General features: G+C 55.0%; 45 non-coding genes across 45 annotated transcripts; 36 read left to right on the top strand and 9 right to left on the bottom strand.

Annotated features, from left to right (window-relative positions):
* The first annotated feature begins 225 nt into the window (after positions 1-225).
* On the top strand, positions 226-298 carry Trnam-cau. The gene has a single exon. It is a non-coding gene; the product is annotated as a tRNA-Met (tRNA).
* Positions 299-603: 305 nt separating this feature from the next.
* Positions 604-675, top strand: Trnae-uuc. The gene has a single exon. It is a non-coding gene; the product is annotated as a tRNA-Glu (tRNA).
* A 198-nt stretch (positions 676-873) lies between these two features.
* Positions 874-947, top strand: Trnai-aau. The gene has a single exon. It is a non-coding gene; the product is annotated as a tRNA-Ile (tRNA).
* A 598-nt stretch (positions 948-1,545) lies between these two features.
* Positions 1,546-1,617, bottom strand: Trnag-ucc. Its single transcript has one exon. It is a non-coding gene; the product is annotated as a tRNA-Gly (tRNA).
* A 325-nt stretch (positions 1,618-1,942) lies between these two features.
* On the top strand, positions 1,943-2,013 carry Trnag-gcc. Its single transcript has one exon. It is a non-coding gene; the product is annotated as a tRNA-Gly (tRNA).
* Positions 2,014-2,393: 380 nt separating this feature from the next.
* Positions 2,394-2,466, top strand: Trnam-cau. Its single transcript has one exon. It is a non-coding gene; the product is annotated as a tRNA-Met (tRNA).
* A 305-nt stretch (positions 2,467-2,771) lies between these two features.
* Trnae-uuc lies at positions 2,772-2,843 on the top strand. Its single transcript has one exon. It is a non-coding gene; the product is annotated as a tRNA-Glu (tRNA).
* A 198-nt stretch (positions 2,844-3,041) lies between these two features.
* Trnai-aau lies at positions 3,042-3,115 on the top strand. The gene has a single exon. It is a non-coding gene; the product is annotated as a tRNA-Ile (tRNA).
* A 598-nt stretch (positions 3,116-3,713) lies between these two features.
* On the bottom strand, positions 3,714-3,785 carry Trnag-ucc. The gene has a single exon. It is a non-coding gene; the product is annotated as a tRNA-Gly (tRNA).
* A 325-nt stretch (positions 3,786-4,110) lies between these two features.
* Trnag-gcc lies at positions 4,111-4,181 on the top strand. The gene has a single exon. It is a non-coding gene; the product is annotated as a tRNA-Gly (tRNA).
* Positions 4,182-4,561: 380 nt separating this feature from the next.
* Trnam-cau lies at positions 4,562-4,634 on the top strand. Its single transcript has one exon. It is a non-coding gene; the product is annotated as a tRNA-Met (tRNA).
* A 305-nt stretch (positions 4,635-4,939) lies between these two features.
* Positions 4,940-5,011, top strand: Trnae-uuc. The gene has a single exon. It is a non-coding gene; the product is annotated as a tRNA-Glu (tRNA).
* A 198-nt stretch (positions 5,012-5,209) lies between these two features.
* Positions 5,210-5,283, top strand: Trnai-aau. Its single transcript has one exon. It is a non-coding gene; the product is annotated as a tRNA-Ile (tRNA).
* A 598-nt stretch (positions 5,284-5,881) lies between these two features.
* Positions 5,882-5,953, bottom strand: Trnag-ucc. Its single transcript has one exon. It is a non-coding gene; the product is annotated as a tRNA-Gly (tRNA).
* Positions 5,954-6,278: 325 nt separating this feature from the next.
* On the top strand, positions 6,279-6,349 carry Trnag-gcc. The gene has a single exon. It is a non-coding gene; the product is annotated as a tRNA-Gly (tRNA).
* A 380-nt stretch (positions 6,350-6,729) lies between these two features.
* Positions 6,730-6,802, top strand: Trnam-cau. Its single transcript has one exon. It is a non-coding gene; the product is annotated as a tRNA-Met (tRNA).
* Positions 6,803-7,107: 305 nt separating this feature from the next.
* Trnae-uuc lies at positions 7,108-7,179 on the top strand. The gene has a single exon. It is a non-coding gene; the product is annotated as a tRNA-Glu (tRNA).
* Positions 7,180-7,377: 198 nt separating this feature from the next.
* Positions 7,378-7,451, top strand: Trnai-aau. The gene has a single exon. It is a non-coding gene; the product is annotated as a tRNA-Ile (tRNA).
* A 598-nt stretch (positions 7,452-8,049) lies between these two features.
* Trnag-ucc lies at positions 8,050-8,121 on the bottom strand. The gene has a single exon. It is a non-coding gene; the product is annotated as a tRNA-Gly (tRNA).
* A 325-nt stretch (positions 8,122-8,446) lies between these two features.
* Positions 8,447-8,517, top strand: Trnag-gcc. The gene has a single exon. It is a non-coding gene; the product is annotated as a tRNA-Gly (tRNA).
* Positions 8,518-8,897: 380 nt separating this feature from the next.
* Trnam-cau lies at positions 8,898-8,970 on the top strand. The gene has a single exon. It is a non-coding gene; the product is annotated as a tRNA-Met (tRNA).
* Positions 8,971-9,275: 305 nt separating this feature from the next.
* Trnae-uuc lies at positions 9,276-9,347 on the top strand. The gene has a single exon. It is a non-coding gene; the product is annotated as a tRNA-Glu (tRNA).
* Positions 9,348-9,545: 198 nt separating this feature from the next.
* Trnai-aau lies at positions 9,546-9,619 on the top strand. The gene has a single exon. It is a non-coding gene; the product is annotated as a tRNA-Ile (tRNA).
* A 598-nt stretch (positions 9,620-10,217) lies between these two features.
* Positions 10,218-10,289, bottom strand: Trnag-ucc. Its single transcript has one exon. It is a non-coding gene; the product is annotated as a tRNA-Gly (tRNA).
* Positions 10,290-10,614: 325 nt separating this feature from the next.
* Positions 10,615-10,685, top strand: Trnag-gcc. Its single transcript has one exon. It is a non-coding gene; the product is annotated as a tRNA-Gly (tRNA).
* Positions 10,686-11,065: 380 nt separating this feature from the next.
* On the top strand, positions 11,066-11,138 carry Trnam-cau. Its single transcript has one exon. It is a non-coding gene; the product is annotated as a tRNA-Met (tRNA).
* Positions 11,139-11,443: 305 nt separating this feature from the next.
* On the top strand, positions 11,444-11,515 carry Trnae-uuc. Its single transcript has one exon. It is a non-coding gene; the product is annotated as a tRNA-Glu (tRNA).
* Positions 11,516-11,713: 198 nt separating this feature from the next.
* Positions 11,714-11,787, top strand: Trnai-aau. The gene has a single exon. It is a non-coding gene; the product is annotated as a tRNA-Ile (tRNA).
* Positions 11,788-12,385: 598 nt separating this feature from the next.
* Positions 12,386-12,457, bottom strand: Trnag-ucc. The gene has a single exon. It is a non-coding gene; the product is annotated as a tRNA-Gly (tRNA).
* A 325-nt stretch (positions 12,458-12,782) lies between these two features.
* Trnag-gcc lies at positions 12,783-12,853 on the top strand. The gene has a single exon. It is a non-coding gene; the product is annotated as a tRNA-Gly (tRNA).
* Positions 12,854-13,233: 380 nt separating this feature from the next.
* Positions 13,234-13,306, top strand: Trnam-cau. Its single transcript has one exon. It is a non-coding gene; the product is annotated as a tRNA-Met (tRNA).
* A 305-nt stretch (positions 13,307-13,611) lies between these two features.
* Positions 13,612-13,683, top strand: Trnae-uuc. Its single transcript has one exon. It is a non-coding gene; the product is annotated as a tRNA-Glu (tRNA).
* Positions 13,684-13,881: 198 nt separating this feature from the next.
* Trnai-aau lies at positions 13,882-13,955 on the top strand. The gene has a single exon. It is a non-coding gene; the product is annotated as a tRNA-Ile (tRNA).
* Positions 13,956-14,553: 598 nt separating this feature from the next.
* On the bottom strand, positions 14,554-14,625 carry Trnag-ucc. The gene has a single exon. It is a non-coding gene; the product is annotated as a tRNA-Gly (tRNA).
* Positions 14,626-14,950: 325 nt separating this feature from the next.
* On the top strand, positions 14,951-15,021 carry Trnag-gcc. Its single transcript has one exon. It is a non-coding gene; the product is annotated as a tRNA-Gly (tRNA).
* Positions 15,022-15,401: 380 nt separating this feature from the next.
* Positions 15,402-15,474, top strand: Trnam-cau. The gene has a single exon. It is a non-coding gene; the product is annotated as a tRNA-Met (tRNA).
* A 305-nt stretch (positions 15,475-15,779) lies between these two features.
* On the top strand, positions 15,780-15,851 carry Trnae-uuc. Its single transcript has one exon. It is a non-coding gene; the product is annotated as a tRNA-Glu (tRNA).
* A 198-nt stretch (positions 15,852-16,049) lies between these two features.
* Positions 16,050-16,123, top strand: Trnai-aau. The gene has a single exon. It is a non-coding gene; the product is annotated as a tRNA-Ile (tRNA).
* A 598-nt stretch (positions 16,124-16,721) lies between these two features.
* On the bottom strand, positions 16,722-16,793 carry Trnag-ucc. Its single transcript has one exon. It is a non-coding gene; the product is annotated as a tRNA-Gly (tRNA).
* Positions 16,794-17,118: 325 nt separating this feature from the next.
* On the top strand, positions 17,119-17,189 carry Trnag-gcc. Its single transcript has one exon. It is a non-coding gene; the product is annotated as a tRNA-Gly (tRNA).
* Positions 17,190-17,569: 380 nt separating this feature from the next.
* Positions 17,570-17,642, top strand: Trnam-cau. Its single transcript has one exon. It is a non-coding gene; the product is annotated as a tRNA-Met (tRNA).
* A 574-nt stretch (positions 17,643-18,216) lies between these two features.
* On the top strand, positions 18,217-18,291 carry Trnai-aau. Its single transcript has one exon. It is a non-coding gene; the product is annotated as a tRNA-Ile (tRNA).
* Positions 18,292-18,888: 597 nt separating this feature from the next.
* Positions 18,889-18,959, bottom strand: Trnag-ucc. The gene has a single exon. It is a non-coding gene; the product is annotated as a tRNA-Gly (tRNA).
* A 325-nt stretch (positions 18,960-19,284) lies between these two features.
* On the top strand, positions 19,285-19,355 carry Trnag-gcc. Its single transcript has one exon. It is a non-coding gene; the product is annotated as a tRNA-Gly (tRNA).
* Positions 19,356-19,736: 381 nt separating this feature from the next.
* Trnam-cau lies at positions 19,737-19,809 on the top strand. Its single transcript has one exon. It is a non-coding gene; the product is annotated as a tRNA-Met (tRNA).
* The last annotated feature ends 104 nt before the right edge of the window (positions 19,810-19,913 follow it).

Here is a 19,913-nt window from a genome sequence, read left to right as displayed (position 1 = left end):
CGTCGGCTTGGCCTCACAAGTTGCTGTGTCCAGGTGCCTCCGAGGCACTGAGCTTTAACGACAAGGAGTGCTGCCTATCGTTGCAACAGCTGCAGCAACACCGCAATCAACTGGGCCGGCAGTGCGCGTGTAGCAACAGAACACGTTACCCAGGAAGTACAGTGTCTCTACGTCTAATATTGGGTACGGTATTTACCCAGTTTCCAGGACCAGTGGTGCACCCGTGCCTCGGTAGCGCAGTAGGCAGCGCGTAAGTCTCATAATCTTAAGGTCGTGAGTTCGATCCTCACCCGGGGCATTTAATTTTCTGTGACTGATGGTGGCGCTGTTGCTAGGGCGCCAACGTAGTTCTTGTTTGTTATCCACAACTTTTCAACGCTTCAGCGGGAAAATGTTTACCTCCTGTTATTGCTACTTACAGCTTCCCTTTTCCTCTTCTCCCAGCAGAGCATGAAGCCAAAAGCATTGCTCTGCGGCGTTTGAGGTGCGCGCCTTGCCAGTCAGTCTGTGCAAAGATGCTCGCAAAGAGAGAAGGGCGCCGACGCGGCACTCGACACGAAATGCGACAAGCGACCGTACGAACGGTCGAACGAAACGGCCGCATCCGGTGTGGTCTAGTGGCTAGGATACCTGGCTTTCACCCAGGAGGCCCGGGTTCGATTCCCGGTACCGGAACGGAATTTTTTCCACACGAGTCGTGACAAGTTTGAGCTGTCCGAGCGGCCGTTTCCCGTCCTGCTCGCAATATAGCTACTGTTTCGTGACCGTCAGCAGAATATAGACTAGGGAAGCAGACGCACGACGACCATAGAAATGGTGTACGGCTTCATGCCACCAGTTTCCAGCGTAGGGCTGAGCAACTGCATCTGCTGGGGCCCGTTAGCTCAGTTGGTTAGAGCGTCGTGCTAATAACGCGAAGGTCGTGGGTTCGATCCCCCCACGGGCCACTACTCTTTTACTACTACGAAAAGGCAGCGCCGATTTCAGCTGGCGAGTGTGATGACCAAAAGATCATCACCCTGCGTGGAAGTTGACAGAGGATCCGAACCCGACTCGTCGGGAAGCGCTACATCATTCACTCGGCAATGGCCATAATATCTTGAATACACTGGTTCTCAACCGATAAAGAGAAAATGAAAGAAAATGTCCGATTGCCGATGCGCAACCACTTTGGCCCCTGTCAGTACTTGGGCGGGTGAGCGCATGGGAACACAGGGTACTATTGGCAGTTTTACTTCCTATTTTTGTTTCTCCTTAGTTTTCGGAGCTGCAGCCCGATTCGGTCAGGGAGACGCCACCGTGAAATGAAGGGGGCGTGCTGTGTGTCCATCGCCTAGCCTCACCTCTCTTTACCTCTCTCAGTCGTTTCTCGTGCTTGTCGTTTTGATATAGGCCGATTTGAGAGCGTCAGCTCTCGCGTCAGCCGAGCAAAGTCGAGACAAGTCGAGACACACTAAGGGCTGGTATGCAGCGAGTAGGAGGCCGGAAAAACAATAATTTAAGAGCGCGTGGCAAAAGTACTCATACGCGAAATTAAAAGCCTGCTGCGGTGGCCGGGAATCGAACCCGGATCAACTGCTTGGAAGGCAACTATGCTGACCATTACACCACCACCGCACAAGCGAGCGCCCCGCCTCCGCGCTGTGTCGGCTTCCCGCCTGTCGGCAGCGGCCGAAGGTGATCGTACCTGGCAGGCGCATTTCGAGGTAGGCTAGGGGAGCACATCCAGACGCATTCGGACAGCGTATCCGCGCACATTTCGCATCCTTTGGCAAGAGTCGGCGCCGGCGAGGACCGCGTTCTGGCGGCATTTTTAAGCAGTGCAGTGCAGGATTCAGCGTCTGCAGCATCTTCTCCACAGAATGCTACGGCGCTTGACGGCAGTCCCACTTTCCCTTGAGACATCTGCTCGGGAAGCAGCGTGAAGTTGCCGCTGGCCCCAGCATCGGTGGTTCAGTGGTAGAATGCTCGCCTGCCACGCGGGCGGCCCGGGTTCGATTCCCGGCCGATGCATCATTTTGCTTTTCCCGCGATAATGCTGCCGTGTGGCTTGCGCGCTTGAGATGCACGATCCGCAAGAATATATAGCTGGATTCCCCTGAGAAGAACCGAGAACGCAGCACTCGCCGGTCCCCACTAGGACGCTCGCATGATGTTCTGCAGACTAGCGTCGGCTTGGCCTCACAAGTTGCTGTGTCCAGGTGCCTCCGAGGCACTGAGCTTTAACGACAAGGAGTGCTGCCTATCGTTGCAACAGCTGCAGCAACACCGCAATCAACTGGGCCGGCAGTGCGCGTGTAGCAACAGAACACGTTACCCAGGAAGTACAGTGTCTCTACGTCTAATATTGGGTACGGTATTTACCCAGTTTCCAGGACCAGTGGTGCACCCGTGCCTCGGTAGCGCAGTAGGCAGCGCGTAAGTCTCATAATCTTAAGGTCGTGAGTTCGATCCTCACCCGGGGCATTTAATTTTCTGTGACTGATGGTGGCGCTGTTGCTAGGGCGCCAACGTAGTTCTTGTTTGTTATCCACAACTTTTCAACGCTTCAGCGGGAAAATGTTTACCTCCTGTTATTGCTACTTACAGCTTCCCTTTTCCTCTTCTCCCAGCAGAGCATGAAGCCAAAAGCATTGCTCTGCGGCGTTTGAGGTGCGCGCCTTGCCAGTCAGTCTGTGCAAAGATGCTCGCAAAGAGAGAAGGGCGCCGACGCGGCACTCGACACGAAATGCGACAAGCGACCGTACGAACGGTCGAACGAAACGGCCGCATCCGGTGTGGTCTAGTGGCTAGGATACCTGGCTTTCACCCAGGAGGCCCGGGTTCGATTCCCGGTACCGGAACGGAATTTTTTCCACACGAGTCGTGACAAGTTTGAGCTGTCCGAGCGGCCGTTTCCCGTCCTGCTCGCAATATAGCTACTGTTTCGTGACCGTCAGCAGAATATAGACTAGGGAAGCAGACGCACGACGATCATAGAAATGGTGTACGGCTTCATGCCACCAGTTTCCAGCGTAGGGCTGAGCAACTGCATCTGCTGGGGCCCGTTAGCTCAGTTGGTTAGAGCGTCGTGCTAATAACGCGAAGGTCGTGGGTTCGATCCCCCCACGGGCCACTACTCTTTTACTACTACGAAAAGGCAGCGCCGATTTCAGCTGGCGAGTGTGATGACCAAAAGATCATCACCCTGCGTGGAAGTTGACAGAGGATCCGAACCCGACTCGTCGGGAAGCGCTACATCATTCACTCGGCAATGGCCATAATATCTTGAATACACTGGTTCTCAACCGATAAAGAGAAAATGAAAGAAAATGTCCGATTGCCGATGCGCAACCACTTTGGCCCCTGTCAGTACTTGGGCGGGTGAGCGCATGGGAACACAGGGTACTATTGGCAGTTTTACTTCCTATTTTTGTTTCTCCTTAGTTTTCGGAGCTGCAGCCCGATTCGGTCAGGGAGACGCCACCGTGAAATGAAGGGGGCGTGCTGTGTGTCCATCGCCTAGCCTCACCTCTCTTTACCTCTCTCAGTCGTTTCTCGTGCTTGTCGTTTTGATATAGGCCGATTTGAGAGCGTCAGCTCTCGCGTCAGCCGAGCAAAGTCGAGACAAGTCGAGACACACTAAGGGCTGGTATGCAGCGAGTAGGAGGCCGGAAAAACAATAATTTAAGAGCGCGTGGCAAAAGTACTCATACGCGAAATTAAAAGCCTGCTGCGGTGGCCGGGAATCGAACCCGGATCAACTGCTTGGAAGGCAACTATGCTGACCATTACACCACCACCGCACAAGCGAGCGCCCCGCCTCCGCGCTGTGTCGGCTTCCCGCCTGTCGGCAGCGGCCGAAGGTGATCGTACCTGGCAGGCGCATTTCGAGGTAGGCTAGGGGAGCACATCCAGACGCATTCGGACAGCGTATCCGCGCACATTTCGCATCCTTTGGCAAGAGTCGGCGCCGGCGAGGACCGCGTTCTGGCGGCATTTTTAAGCAGTGCAGTGCAGGATTCAGCGTCTGCAGCATCTTCTCCACAGAATGCTACGGCGCTTGACGGCAGTCCCACTTTCCCTTGAGACATCTGCTCGGGAAGCAGCGTGAAGTTGCCGCTGGCCCCAGCATCGGTGGTTCAGTGGTAGAATGCTCGCCTGCCACGCGGGCGGCCCGGGTTCGATTCCCGGCCGATGCATCATTTTGCTTTTCCCGCGATAATGCTGCCGTGTGGCTTGCGCGCTTGAGATGCACGATCCGCAAGAATATATAGCTGGATTCCCTTGAGAAGAACCGAGAACGCAGCACTCGCCGGTCCCCACTAGGACGCTCGCATGATGTTCTGCAGACTAGCGTCGGCTTGGCCTCACAAGTTGCTGTGTCCAGGTGCCTCCGAGGCACTGAGCTTTAACGACAAGGAGTGCTGCCTATCGTTGCAACAGCTGCAGCAACACCGCAATCAACTGGGCCGGCAGTGCGCGTGTAGCAACAGAACACGTTACCCAGGAAGTACAGTGTCTCTACGTCTAATATTGGGTACGGTATTTACCCAGTTTCCAGGACCAGTGGTGCACCCGTGCCTCGGTAGCGCAGTAGGCAGCGCGTAAGTCTCATAATCTTAAGGTCGTGAGTTCGATCCTCACCCGGGGCATTTAATTTTCTGTGACTGATGGTGGCGCTGTTGCTAGGGCGCCAACGTAGTTCTTGTTTGTTATCCACAACTTTTCAACGCTTCAGCGGGAAAATGTTTACCTCCTGTTATTGCTACTTACAGCTTCCCTTTTCCTCTTCTCCCAGCAGAGCATGAAGCCAAAAGCATTGCTCTGCGGCGTTTGAGGTGCGCGCCTTGCCAGTCAGTCTGTGCAAAGATGCTCGCAAAGAGAGAAGGGCGCCGACGCGGCACTCGACACGAAATGCGACAAGCGACCGTACGAACGGTCGAACGAAACGGCCGCATCCGGTGTGGTCTAGTGGCTAGGATACCTGGCTTTCACCCAGGAGGCCCGGGTTCGATTCCCGGTACCGGAACGGAATTTTTTCCACACGAGTCGTGACAAGTTTGAGCTGTCCGAGCGGCCGTTTCCCGTCCTGCTCGCAATATAGCTACTGTTTCGTGACCGTCAGCAGAATATAGACTAGGGAAGCAGACGCACGACGACCATAGAAATGGTGTACGGCTTCATGCCACCAGTTTCCAGCGTAGGGCTGAGCAACTGCATCTGCTGGGGCCCGTTAGCTCAGTTGGTTAGAGCGTCGTGCTAATAACGCGAAGGTCGTGGGTTCGATCCCCCCACGGGCCACTACTCTTTTACTACTACGAAAAGGCAGCGCCGATTTCAGCTGGCGAGTGTGATGACCAAAAGATCATCACCCTGCGTGGAAGTTGACAGAGGATCCGAACCCGACTCGTCGGGAAGCGCTACATCATTCACTCGGCAATGGCCATAATATCTTGAATACACTGGTTCTCAACCGATAAAGAGAAAATGAAAGAAAATGTCCGATTGCCGATGCGCAACCACTTTGGCCCCTGTCAGTACTTGGGCGGGTGAGCGCATGGGAACACAGGGTACTATTGGCAGTTTTACTTCCTATTTTTGTTTCTCCTTAGTTTTCGGAGCTGCAGCCCGATTCGGTCAGGGAGACGCCACCGTGAAATGAAGGGGGCGTGCTGTGTGTCCATCGCCTAGCCTCACCTCTCTTTACCTCTCTCAGTCGTTTCTCGTGCTTGTCGTTTTGATATAGGCCGATTTGAGAGCGTCAGCTCTCGCGTCAGCCGAGCAAAGTCGAGACAAGTCGAGACACACTAAGGGCTGGTATGCAGCGAGTAGGAGGCCGGAAAAACAATAATTTAAGAGCGCGTGGCAAAAGTACTCATACGCGAAATTAAAAGCCTGCTGCGGTGGCCGGGAATCGAACCCGGATCAACTGCTTGGAAGGCAACTATGCTGACCATTACACCACCACCGCACAAGCGAGCGCCCCGCCTCCGCGCTGTGTCGGCTTCCCGCCTGTCGGCAGCGGCCGAAGGTGATCGTACCTGGCAGGCGCATTTCGAGGTAGGCTAGGGGAGCACATCCAGACGCATTCGGACAGCGTATCCGCGCACATTTCGCATCCTTTGGCAAGAGTCGGCGCCGGCGAGGACCGCGTTCTGGCGGCATTTTTAAGCAGTGCAGTGCAGGATTCAGCGTCTGCAGCATCTTCTCCACAGAATGCTACGGCGCTTGACGGCAGTCCCACTTTCCCTTGAGACATCTGCTCGGGAAGCAGCGTGAAGTTGCCGCTGGCCCCAGCATCGGTGGTTCAGTGGTAGAATGCTCGCCTGCCACGCGGGCGGCCCGGGTTCGATTCCCGGCCGATGCATCATTTTGCTTTTCCCGCGATAATGCTGCCGTGTGGCTTGCGCGCTTGAGATGCACGATCCGCAAGAATATATAGCTGGATTCCCTTGAGAAGAACCGAGAACGCAGCACTCGCCGGTCCCCACTAGGACGCTCGCATGATGTTCTGCAGACTAGCGTCGGCTTGGCCTCACAAGTTGCTGTGTCCAGGTGCCTCCGAGGCACTGAGCTTTAACGACAAGGAGTGCTGCCTATCGTTGCAACAGCTGCAGCAACACCGCAATCAACTGGGCCGGCAGTGCGCGTGTAGCAACAGAACACGTTACCCAGGAAGTACAGTGTCTCTACGTCTAATATTGGGTACGGTATTTACCCAGTTTCCAGGACCAGTGGTGCACCCGTGCCTCGGTAGCGCAGTAGGCAGCGCGTAAGTCTCATAATCTTAAGGTCGTGAGTTCGATCCTCACCCGGGGCATTTAATTTTCTGTGACTGATGGTGGCGCTGTTGCTAGGGCGCCAACGTAGTTCTTGTTTGTTATCCACAACTTTTCAACGCTTCAGCGGGAAAATGTTTACCTCCTGTTATTGCTACTTACAGCTTCCCTTTTCCTCTTCTCCCAGCAGAGCATGAAGCCAAAAGCATTGCTCTGCGGCGTTTGAGGTGCGCGCCTTGCCAGTCAGTCTGTGCAAAGATGCTCGCAAAGAGAGAAGGGCGCCGACGCGGCACTCGACACGAAATGCGACAAGCGACCGTACGAACGGTCGAACGAAACGGCCGCATCCGGTGTGGTCTAGTGGCTAGGATACCTGGCTTTCACCCAGGAGGCCCGGGTTCGATTCCCGGTACCGGAACGGAATTTTTTCCACACGAGTCGTGACAAGTTTGAGCTGTCCGAGCGGCCGTTTCCCGTCCTGCTCGCAATATAGCTACTGTTTCGTGACCGTCAGCAGAATATAGACTAGGGAAGCAGACGCACGACGATCATAGAAATGGTGTACGGCTTCATGCCACCAGTTTCCAGCGTAGGGCTGAGCAACTGCATCTGCTGGGGCCCGTTAGCTCAGTTGGTTAGAGCGTCGTGCTAATAACGCGAAGGTCGTGGGTTCGATCCCCCCACGGGCCACTACTCTTTTACTACTACGAAAAGGCAGCGCCGATTTCAGCTGGCGAGTGTGATGACCAAAAGATCATCACCCTGCGTGGAAGTTGACAGAGGATCCGAACCCGACTCGTCGGGAAGCGCTACATCATTCACTCGGCAATGGCCATAATATCTTGAATACACTGGTTCTCAACCGATAAAGAGAAAATGAAAGAAAATGTCCGATTGCCGATGCGCAACCACTTTGGCCCCTGTCAGTACTTGGGCGGGTGAGCGCATGGGAACACAGGGTACTATTGGCAGTTTTACTTCCTATTTTTGTTTCTCCTTAGTTTTCGGAGCTGCAGCCCGATTCGGTCAGGGAGACGCCACCGTGAAATGAAGGGGGCGTGCTGTGTGTCCATCGCCTAGCCTCACCTCTCTTTACCTCTCTCAGTCGTTTCTCGTGCTTGTCGTTTTGATATAGGCCGATTTGAGAGCGTCAGCTCTCGCGTCAGCCGAGCAAAGTCGAGACAAGTCGAGACACACTAAGGGCTGGTATGCAGCGAGTAGGAGGCCGGAAAAACAATAATTTAAGAGCGCGTGGCAAAAGTACTCATACGCGAAATTAAAAGCCTGCTGCGGTGGCCGGGAATCGAACCCGGATCAACTGCTTGGAAGGCAACTATGCTGACCATTACACCACCACCGCACAAGCGAGCGCCCCGCCTCCGCGCTGTGTCGGCTTCCCGCCTGTCGGCAGCGGCCGAAGGTGATCGTACCTGGCAGGCGCATTTCGAGGTAGGCTAGGGGAGCACATCCAGACGCATTCGGACAGCGTATCCGCGCACATTTCGCATCCTTTGGCAAGAGTCGGCGCCGGCGAGGACCGCGTTCTGGCGGCATTTTTAAGCAGTGCAGTGCAGGATTCAGCGTCTGCAGCATCTTCTCCACAGAATGCTACGGCGCTTGACGGCAGTCCCACTTTCCCTTGAGACATCTGCTCGGGAAGCAGCGTGAAGTTGCCGCTGGCCCCAGCATCGGTGGTTCAGTGGTAGAATGCTCGCCTGCCACGCGGGCGGCCCGGGTTCGATTCCCGGCCGATGCATCATTTTGCTTTTCCCGCGATAATGCTGCCGTGTGGCTTGCGCGCTTGAGATGCACGATCCGCAAGAATATATAGCTGGATTCCCTTGAGAAGAACCGAGAACGCAGCACTCGCCGGTCCCCACTAGGACGCTCGCATGATGTTCTGCAGACTAGCGTCGGCTTGGCCTCACAAGTTGCTGTGTCCAGGTGCCTCCGAGGCACTGAGCTTTAACGACAAGGAGTGCTGCCTATCGTTGCAACAGCTGCAGCAACACCGCAATCAACTGGGCCGGCAGTGCGCGTGTAGCAACAGAACACGTTACCCAGGAAGTACAGTGTCTCTACGTCTAATATTGGGTACGGTATTTACCCAGTTTCCAGGACCAGTGGTGCACCCGTGCCTCGGTAGCGCAGTAGGCAGCGCGTAAGTCTCATAATCTTAAGGTCGTGAGTTCGATCCTCACCCGGGGCATTTAATTTTCTGTGACTGATGGTGGCGCTGTTGCTAGGGCGCCAACGTAGTTCTTGTTTGTTATCCACAACTTTTCAACGCTTCAGCGGGAAAATGTTTACCTCCTGTTATTGCTACTTACAGCTTCCCTTTTCCTCTTCTCCCAGCAGAGCATGAAGCCAAAAGCATTGCTCTGCGGCGTTTGAGGTGCGCGCCTTGCCAGTCAGTCTGTGCAAAGATGCTCGCAAAGAGAGAAGGGCGCCGACGCGGCACTCGACACGAAATGCGACAAGCGACCGTACGAACGGTCGAACGAAACGGCCGCATCCGGTGTGGTCTAGTGGCTAGGATACCTGGCTTTCACCCAGGAGGCCCGGGTTCGATTCCCGGTACCGGAACGGAATTTTTTCCACACGAGTCGTGACAAGTTTGAGCTGTCCGAGCGGCCGTTTCCCGTCCTGCTCGCAATATAGCTACTGTTTCGTGACCGTCAGCAGAATATAGACTAGGGAAGCAGACGCACGACGACCATAGAAATGGTGTACGGCTTCATGCCACCAGTTTCCAGCGTAGGGCTGAGCAACTGCATCTGCTGGGGCCCGTTAGCTCAGTTGGTTAGAGCGTCGTGCTAATAACGCGAAGGTCGTGGGTTCGATCCCCCCACGGGCCACTACTCTTTTACTACTACGAAAAGGCAGCGCCGATTTCAGCTGGCGAGTGTGATGACCAAAAGATCATCACCCTGCGTGGAAGTTGACAGAGGATCCGAACCCGACTCGTCGGGAAGCGCTACATCATTCACTCGGCAATGGCCATAATATCTTGAATACACTGGTTCTCAACCGATAAAGAGAAAATGAAAGAAAATGTCCGATTGCCGATGCGCAACCACTTTGGCCCCTGTCAGTACTTGGGCGGGTGAGCGCATGGGAACACAGGGTACTATTGGCAGTTTTACTTCCTATTTTTGTTTCTCCTTAGTTTTCGGAGCTGCAGCCCGATTCGGTCAGGGAGACGCCACCGTGAAATGAAGGGGGCGTGCTGTGTGTCCATCGCCTAGCCTCACCTCTCTTTACCTCTCTCAGTCGTTTCTCGTGCTTGTCGTTTTGATATAGGCCGATTTGAGAGCGTCAGCTCTCGCGTCAGCCGAGCAAAGTCGAGACAAGTCGAGACACACTAAGGGCTGGTATGCAGCGAGTAGGAGGCCGGAAAAACAATAATTTAAGAGCGCGTGGCAAAAGTACTCATACGCGAAATTAAAAGCCTGCTGCGGTGGCCGGGAATCGAACCCGGATCAACTGCTTGGAAGGCAACTATGCTGACCATTACACCACCACCGCACAAGCGAGCGCCCCGCCTCCGCGCTGTGTCGGCTTCCCGCCTGTCGGCAGCGGCCGAAGGTGATCGTACCTGGCAGGCGCATTTCGAGGTAGGCTAGGGGAGCACATCCAGACGCATTCGGACAGCGTATCCGCGCACATTTCGCATCCTTTGGCAAGAGTCGGCGCCGGCGAGGACCGCGTTCTGGCGGCATTTTTAAGCAGTGCAGTGCAGGATTCAGCGTCTGCAGCATCTTCTCCACAGAATGCTACGGCGCTTGACGGCAGTCCCACTTTCCCTTGAGACATCTGCTCGGGAAGCAGCGTGAAGTTGCCGCTGGCCCCAGCATCGGTGGTTCAGTGGTAGAATGCTCGCCTGCCACGCGGGCGGCCCGGGTTCGATTCCCGGCCGATGCATCATTTTGCTTTTCCCGCGATAATGCTGCCGTGTGGCTTGCGCGCTTGAGATGCACGATCCGCAAGAATATATAGCTGGATTCCCTTGAGAAGAACCGAGAACGCAGCACTCGCCGGTCCCCACTAGGACGCTCGCATGATGTTCTGCAGACTAGCGTCGGCTTGGCCTCACAAGTTGCTGTGTCCAGGTGCCTCCGAGGCACTGAGCTTTAACGACAAGGAGTGCTGCCTATCGTTGCAACAGCTGCAGCAACACCGCAATCAACTGGGCCGGCAGTGCGCGTGTAGCAACAGAACACGTTACCCAGGAAGTACAGTGTCTCTACGTCTAATATTGGGTACGGTATTTACCCAGTTTCCAGGACCAGTGGTGCACCCGTGCCTCGGTAGCGCAGTAGGCAGCGCGTAAGTCTCATAATCTTAAGGTCGTGAGTTCGATCCTCACCCGGGGCATTTAATTTTCTGTGACTGATGGTGGCGCTGTTGCTAGGGCGCCAACGTAGTTCTTGTTTGTTATCCACAACTTTTCAACGCTTCAGCGGGAAAATGTTTACCTCCTGTTATTGCTACTTACAGCTTCCCTTTTCCTCTTCTCCCAGCAGAGCATGAAGCCAAAAGCATTGCTCTGCGGCGTTTGAGGTGCGCGCCTTGCCAGTCAGTCTGTGCAAAGATGCTCGCAAAGAGAGAAGGGCGCCGACGCGGCACTCGACACGAAATGCGACAAGCGACCGTACGAACGGTCGAACGAAACGGCCGCATCCGGTGTGGTCTAGTGGCTAGGATACCTGGCTTTCACCCAGGAGGCCCGGGTTCGATTCCCGGTACCGGAACGGAATTTTTTCCACACGAGTCGTGACAAGTTTGAGCTGTCCGAGCGGCCGTTTCCCGTCCTGCTCGCAATATAGCTACTGTTTCGTGACCGTCAGCAGAATATAGACTAGGGAAGCAGACGCACGACGACCATAGAAATGGTGTACGGCTTCATGCCACCAGTTTCCAGCGTAGGGCTGAGCAACTGCATCTGCTGGGGCCCGTTAGCTCAGTTGGTTAGAGCGTCGTGCTAATAACGCGAAGGTCGTGGGTTCGATCCCCCCACGGGCCACTGCTCTTTTACTACTACGAAAAGGCAGCGCCGATTTCAGCTGGCGAGTGTGATGACCAAAAGATCATCACCCTGCGTGGAAGTTGACAGAGGATCCGAACCCGACTCGTCGGGAAGCGCTACATCATTCACTCGGCAATGGCCATAATATCTTGAATACACTGGTTCTCAACCGATAAAGAGAAAATGAAAGAAAATGTCCGATTGCCGATGCGCAACCACTTTGGCCCCTGTCAGTACTTGGGCGGGTGAGCGCATGGGAACACAGGGTACTATTGGCAGTTTTACTTCCTATTTTTGTTTCTCCTTAGTTTTCGGAGCTGCAGCCCGATTCGGTCAGGGAGACGCCACCGTGAAATGAAGGGGGCGTGCTGTGTGTCCATCGCCTAGCCTCACCTCTCTTTACCTCTCTCAGTCGTTTCTCGTGCTTGTCGTTTTGATATAGGCCGATTTGAGAGCGTCAGCTCTCGCGTCAGCCGAGCAAAGTCGAGACAAGTCGAGACACACTAAGGGCTGGTATGCAGCGAGTAGGAGGCCGGAAAAACAATAATTTAAGAGCGCGTGGCAAAAGTACTCATACGCGAAATTAAAAGCCTGCTGCGGTGGCCGGGAATCGAACCCGGATCAACTGCTTGGAAGGCAACTATGCTGACCATTACACCACCACCGCACAAGCGAGCGCCCCGCCTCCGCGCTGTGTCGGCTTCCCGCCTGTCGGCAGCGGCCGAAGGTGATCGTACCTGGCAGGCGCATTTCGAGGTAGGCTAGGGGAGCACATCCAGACGCATTCGGACAGCGTATCCGCGCACATTTCGCATCCTTTGGCAAGAGTCGGCGCCGGCGAGGACCGCGTTCTGGCGGCATTTTTAAGCAGTGCAGTGCAGGATTCAGCGTCTGCAGCATCTTCTCCACAGAATGCTACGGCGCTTGACGGCAGTCCCACTTTCCCTTGAGACATCTGCTCGGGAAGCAGCGTGAAGTTGCCGCTGGCCCCAGCATCGGTGGTTCAGTGGTAGAATGCTCGCCTGCCACGCGGGCGGCCCGGGTTCGATTCCCGGCCGATGCATCATTTTGCTTTTCCCGCGATAATGCTGCCGTGTGGCTTGCGCGCTTGAGATGCACGATCCGCAAGAATATATAGCTGGATTCCCTTGAGAAGAACCGAGAACGCAGCACTCGCCGGTCCCCACTAGGACGCTCGCATGATGTTCTGCAGACTAGCGTCGGCTTGGCCTCACAAGTTGCTGTGTCCAGGTGCCTCCGAGGCACTGAGCTTTAACGACAAGGAGTGCTGCCTATCGTTGCAACAGCTGCAGCAACACCGCAATCAACTGGGCCGGCAGTGCGCGTGTAGCAACAGAACACGTTACCCAGGAAGTACAGTGTCTCTACGTCTAATATTGGGTACGGTATTTACCCAGTTTCCAGGACCAGTGGTGCACCCGTGCCTCGGTAGCGCAGTAGGCAGCGCGTAAGTCTCATAATCTTAAGGTCGTGAGTTCGATCCTCACCCGGGGCATTTAATTTTCTGTGACTGATGGTGGCGCTGTTGCTAGGGCGCCAACGTAGTTCTTGTTTGTTATCCACAACTTTTCAACGCTTCAGCGGGAAAATGTTTACCTCCTGTTATTGCTACTTACAGCTTCCCTTTTCCTCTTCTCCCAGCAGAGCATGAAGCCAAAAGCATTGCTCTGCGGCGTTTGAGGTGCGCGCCTTGCCAGTCAGTCTGTGCAAAGATGCTCGCAAAGAGAGAAGGGCGCCGACGCGGCACTCGACACGAAATGCGACAAGCGACCGTACGAACGGTCGAACGAAACGGCCGCATCCGGTGTGGTCTAGTGGCTAGGATACCTGGCTTTCACCCAGGAGGCCCGGGTTCGATTCCCGGTACCGGAACGGAATTTTTTCCACACGAGTCGTGACAAGTTTGAGCTGTCCGAGCGGCCGTTTCCCGTCCTGCTCGCAATATAGCTACTGTTTCGTGACCGTCAGCAGAATATAGACTAGGGAAGCAGACGCACGACGACCATAGAAATGGTGTACGGCTTCATGCCACCAGTTTCCAGCGTAGGGCTGAGCAACTGCATCTGCTGGGGCCCGTTAGCTCAGTTGGTTAGAGCGTCGTGCTAATAACGCGAAGGTCGTGGGTTCGATCCCCCCACGGGCCACTACTCTTTTACTACTACGAAAAGGCAGCGCCGATTTCAGCTGGCGAGTGTGATGACCAAAAGATCATCACCCTGCGTGGAAGTTGACAGAGGATCCGAACCCGACTCGTCGGGAAGCGCTACATCATTCACTCGGCAATGGCCATAATATCTTGAATACACTGGTTCTCAACCGATAAAGAGAAAATGAAAGAAAATGTCCGATTGCCGATGCGCAACCACTTTGGCCCCTGTCAGTACTTGGGCGGGTGAGCGCATGGGAACACAGGGTACTATTGGCAGTTTTACTTCCTATTTTTGTTTCTCCTTAGTTTTCGGAGCTGCAGCCCGATTCGGTCAGGGAGACGCCACCGTGAAATGAAGGGGGCGTGCTGTGTGTCCATCGCCTAGCCTCACCTCTCTTTACCTCTCTCAGTCGTTTCTCGTGCTTGTCGTTTTGATATAGGCCGATTTGAGAGCGTCAGCTCTCGCGTCAGCCGAGCAAAGTCGAGACAAGTCGAGACACACTAAGGGCTGGTATGCAGCGAGTAGGAGGCCGGAAAAACAATAATTTAAGAGCGCGTGGCAAAAGTACTCATACGCGAAATTAAAAGCCTGCTGCGGTGGCCGGGAATCGAACCCGGATCAACTGCTTGGAAGGCAACTATGCTGACCATTACACCACCACCGCACAAGCGAGCGCCCCGCCTCCGCGCTGTGTCGGCTTCCCGCCTGTCGGCAGCGGCCGAAGGTGATCGTACCTGGCAGGCGCATTTCGAGGTAGGCTAGGGGAGCACATCCAGACGCATTCGGACAGCGTATCCGCGCACATTTCGCATCCTTTGGCAAGAGTCGGCGCCGGCGAGGACCGCGTTCTGGCGGCATTTTTAAGCAGTGCAGTGCAGGATTCAGCGTCTGCAGCATCTTCTCCACAGAATGCTACGGCGCTTGACGGCAGTCCCACTTTCCCTTGAGACATCTGCTCGGGAAGCAGCGTGAAGTTGCCGCTGGCCCCAGCATCGGTGGTTCAGTGGTAGAATGCTCGCCTGCCACGCGGGCGGCCCGGGTTCGATTCCCGGCCGATGCATCATTTTGCTTTTCCCGCGATAATGCTGCCGTGTGGCTTGCGCGCTTGAGATGCACGATCCGCAAGAATATATAGCTGGATTCCCTTGAGAAGAACCGAGAACGCAGCACTCGCCGGTCCCCACTAGGACGCTCGCATGATGTTCTGCAGACTAGCGTCGGCTTGGCCTCACAAGTTGCTGTGTCCAGGTGCCTCCGAGGCACTGAGCTTTAACGACAAGGAGTGCTGCCTATCGTTGCAACAGCTGCAGCAACACCGCAATCAACTGGGCCGGCAGTGCGCGTGTAGCAACAGAACACGTTACCCAGGAAGTACAGTGTCTCTACGTCTAATATTGGGTACGGTATTTACCCAGTTTCCAGGACCAGTGGTGCACCCGTGCCTCGGTAGCGCAGTAGGCAGCGCGTAAGTCTCATAATCTTAAGGTCGTGAGTTCGATCCTCACCCGGGGCATTTAATTTTCTGTGACTGATGGTGGCGCTGTTGCTAGGGCGCCAACGTAGTTCTTGTTTGTTATCCACAACTTTTCAACGCTTCAGCGGGAAAATGTTTACCTCCTGTTATTGCTACTTACAGCTTCCCTTTTCCTCTTCTCCCAGCAGAGCATGAAGCCAAAAGCATTGCTCTGCGGCGTTTGAGGTGCGCGCCTTGCCAGTCAGTCTGTGCAAAGATGCTCGCAAAGAGAGAAGGGCGCCGACGCGGCACTCGACACGAAATGCGACAAGCGACCGTACGAACGGTCGAACGAAACGGCCGCATCCGGTGTGGTCTAGTGGCTAGGATACCTGGCTTTCACCCAGGAGGCCCGGGTTCGATTCCCGGTACCGGAACGGAATTTTTTCCACACGAGTCGTGACAAGTTTGAGCTGTCCGAGCGGCCGTTTCCCGTCCTGCTCGCAATATAGCTACTGTTTCGTGACCGTCAGCAGAATATAGACTAGGGAAGCAGACGCACGACGACCATAGAAATGGTGTACGGCTTCATGCCACCAGTTTCCAGCGTAGGGCTGAGCAACTGCATCTGCTGGGGCCCGTTAGCTCAGTTGGTTAGAGCGTCGTGCTAATAACGCGAAGGTCGTGGGTTCGATCCCCCCACGGGCCACTGCTCTTTTACTACTACGAAAAGGCAGCGCCGATTTCAGCTGGCGAGTGTGATGACCAAAAGATCATCACCCTGCGTGGAAGTTGACAGAGGATCCGAACCCGACTCGTCGGGAAGCGCTACATCATTCACTCGGCAATGGCCATAATATCTTGAATACACTGGTTCTCAACCGATAAAGAGAAAATGAAAGAAAATGTCCGATTGCCGATGCGCAACCACTTTGGCCCCTGTCAGTACTTGGGCGGGTGAGCGCATGGGAACACAGGGTACTATTGGCAGTTTTACTTCCTATTTTTGTTTCTCCTTAGTTTTCGGAGCTGCAGCCCGATTCGGTCAGGGAGACGCCACCGTGAAATGAAGGGGGCGTGCTGTGTGTCCATCGCCTAGCCTCACCTCTCTTTACCTCTCTCAGTCGTTTCTCGTGCTTGTCGTTTTGATATAGGCCGATTTGAGAGCGTCAGCTCTCGCGTCAGCCGAGCAAAGTCGAGACAAGTCGAGACACACTAAGGGCTGGTATGCAGCGAGTAGGAGGCCGGAAAAACAATAATTTAAGAGCGCGTGGCAAAAGTACTCATACGCGAAATTAAAAGCCTGCTGCGGTGGCCGGGAATCGAACCCGGATCAACTGCTTGGAAGGCAACTATGCTGACCATTACACCACCACCGCACAAGCGAGCGCCCCGCCTCCGCGCTGTGTCGGCTTCCCGCCTGTCGGCAGCGGCCGAAGGTGATCGTACCTGGCAGGCGCATTTCGAGGTAGGCTAGGGGAGCACATCCAGACGCATTCGGACAGCGTATCCGCGCACATTTCGCATCCTTTGGCAAGAGTCGGCGCCGGCGAGGACCGCGTTCTGGCGGCATTTTTAAGCAGTGCAGTGCAGGATTCAGCGTCTGCAGCATCTTCTCCACAGAATGCTACGGCGCTTGACGGCAGTCCCACTTTCCCTTGAGACATCTGCTCGGGAAGCAGCGTGAAGTTGCCGCTGGCCCCAGCATCGGTGGTTCAGTGGTAGAATGCTCGCCTGCCACGCGGGCGGCCCGGGTTCGATTCCCGGCCGATGCATCATTTTGCTTTTCCCGCGATAATGCTGCCGTGTGGCTTGCGCGCTTGAGATGCACGATCCGCAAGAATATATAGCTGGATTCCCTTGAGAAGAACCGAGAACGCAGCACTCGCCGGTCCCCACTAGGACGCTCGCATGATGTTCTGCAGACTAGCGTCGGCTTGGCCTCACAAGTTGCTGTGTCCAGGTGCCTCCGAGGCACTGAGCTTTAACGACAAGGAGTGCTGCCTATCGTTGCAACAGCTGCAGCAACACCGCAATCAACTGGGCCGGCAGTGCGCGTGTAGCAACAGAACACGTTACCCAGGAAGTACAGTGTCTCTACGTCTAATATTGGGTACGGTATTTACCCAGTTTCCAGGACCAGTGGTGCACCCGTGCCTCGGTAGCGCAGTAGGCAGCGCGTAAGTCTCATAATCTTAAGGTCGTGAGTTCGATCCTCACCCGGGGCATTTAATTTTCTGTGACTGATGGTGGCGCTGTTGCTAGGGCGCCAACGTAGTTCTTGTTTGTTATCCACAACTTTTCAACGCTTCAGCGGGAAAATGTTTACCTCCTGTTATTGCTACTTACAGCTTCCCTTTTCCTCTTCTCCCAGCAGAGCATGAAGCCAAAAGCATTGCTCTGCGGCGTTTGAGGTGCGCGCCTTGCCAGTCAGTCTGTGCAAAGATGCTCGCAAAGAGAGAAGGGCGCCGACGCGGCACTCGACACGAAATGCGACAAGCGACCGTACGAACGGTCGAACGAAACGGCCGCATCCGGTGTGGTCTAGTGGCTAGGATACCTGGCTTTCACCAGGAGGCCCGGGTTCGATTCCCGGTACCGGAACGGAATTTTTTCCACACGAGTCGTGACAAGTTTGAGCTGTCCGAGCGGCCGTTTCCCGTCCTGCTCGCAATATAGCTACTGTTTCGTGACCGTCAGCAGAATATAGACTAGGGAAGCAGACGCACGACGACCATAGAAATGGTGTACGGCTTCATGCCACCAGTTTCCAGCGTAGGGCTGAGCAACTGCATCTGCTGGGGCCCGTTAGCTCAGTTGGTTAGAGCGTCGTGCTAATAACGCGAAGGTCGTGGGTTCGATCCCCCCCACGGGCCACTGCTCTTTTACTACTACGAAAAGGCAGCGCCGATTTCAGCTGGCGAGTGTGATGACCAAAAGATCATCACCCTGCGTGGAAGTTGACAGAGGATCCGAACCCGACTCGTCGGGAAGCGCTACATCATTCACTCGGCAATGGCCATAATATCTTGAATACACTGGTCTCAACCGATAAAGAGAAAATGAAAGAAAATGTCCGATTGCCGATGCGCAACCACTTTGGCCCCTGTCAGTACTTGGGCGGGTGAGCGCATGGGAACACAGGGTACTATTGGCAGTTTTACTTCCTATTTTTGTTTCTCCTTAGTTTTCGGAGCTGCAGCCGATTCGGTCAGGGAGACGCCACCGTGAAATGAAGGGGGCGTGCTGTGTGTCCATCGCCTAGCCTCACCTCTCTTTACCTCTCTCAGTCGTTTCTCGTGCTTGTCGTTTTGATATAGGCCGATTTGAGAGCGTCAGCTCTCGCGTCAGCCGAGCAAAGTCGAGACAAGTCGAGACACACTAAGGGCTGGTATGCAGCGAGTAGGAGGCCGGAAAAAACAATAATTTAAGAGCGCGTGGCAAAAGTACTCATACGCGAAATTAAAAGCCTGCTGCGGTGGCCGGGAATCGAACCGGATCAACTGCTTGGAAGGCAACTATGCTGACCATTACACCACCACCGCACAAGCGAGCGCCCCGCCTCCGCGCTGTGTCGGCTTCCCGCCTGTCGGCAGCGGCCGAAGGTGATCGTACCTGGCAGGCGCATTTCGAGGTAGGCTAGGGGAGCACATCCAGACGCATTCGGACAGCGTATCCGCGCACATTTCGCATCCTTTGGCAAGAGTCGGCGCCGGCGAGGACCGCGTTCTGGCGGCATTTTTAAGCAGTGCAGTGCAGGATTCAGCGTCTGCAGCATCTTCTCCACAGAATGCTACGGCGCTTGACGGCAGTCCCACTTTCCCTTGAGACATCTGCTCGGGAAGCAGCGTGAAGTTGCCGCTGGCCCCAGCATCGGTGGTTCAGTGGTAGAATGCTCGCCTGCCACGCGGGCGGCCCGGGTTCGATTCCCGGCCGATGCATCATTTTGCTTTTCCCGCGATAATGCTGCCGTGTGGCTTGCGCGCTTGAGATGCACGATCCGCAAGAATATATAGCTGGATTCCCTTGAGAAGAACCGAGAACGCAGCACTCCGCCGGTCCCCACTAGGACGCTCGCATGATGTTCTGCAGACTAGCGTCGGCTTGGCCTCACAAGTTGCTGTGTCCAGGTGCCTCCGAGGCACTGAGCTTTAACGACAAGGAGTGCTGCCTATCGTTGCAACAGCTGCAGCAACACCGCAATCAACTGGGCCGGCAGTGCGCGTGTAGCAACAGAACACGTTACCCAGGAAGTACAGTGTCTCTACGTCTAATATTGGGTACGGTATTTACCCAGTTTCCAGGACCAGTGGTGCACCCGTGCCTCGGTAGCGCAGTAGGCAGCGCGTAAGTCTCATAATCTTAAGGTCGTGAGTTCGATCCTCACCCGGGGCATTTAATTTTCTGTGACTGATGGTGGCGCTGTTGCTAGGGCGCCAACGTAGTTCTTGTTTGTTATCCACAACTTTCAACGCTTCAGCGGGAAAATGTTTACCTCC

The sequence above is a fragment of the Schistocerca piceifrons genome, unplaced genomic scaffold (genome assembly GCF_021461385.2).
Source record: "Schistocerca piceifrons isolate TAMUIC-IGC-003096 unplaced genomic scaffold, iqSchPice1.1 HiC_scaffold_389, whole genome shotgun sequence".
In the NCBI taxonomy this organism is placed as follows: Eukaryota; Metazoa; Arthropoda; class Insecta; order Orthoptera; family Acrididae; genus Schistocerca; species Schistocerca piceifrons.
This window is presented reverse-complemented; position numbering and strand designations above follow the sequence as displayed.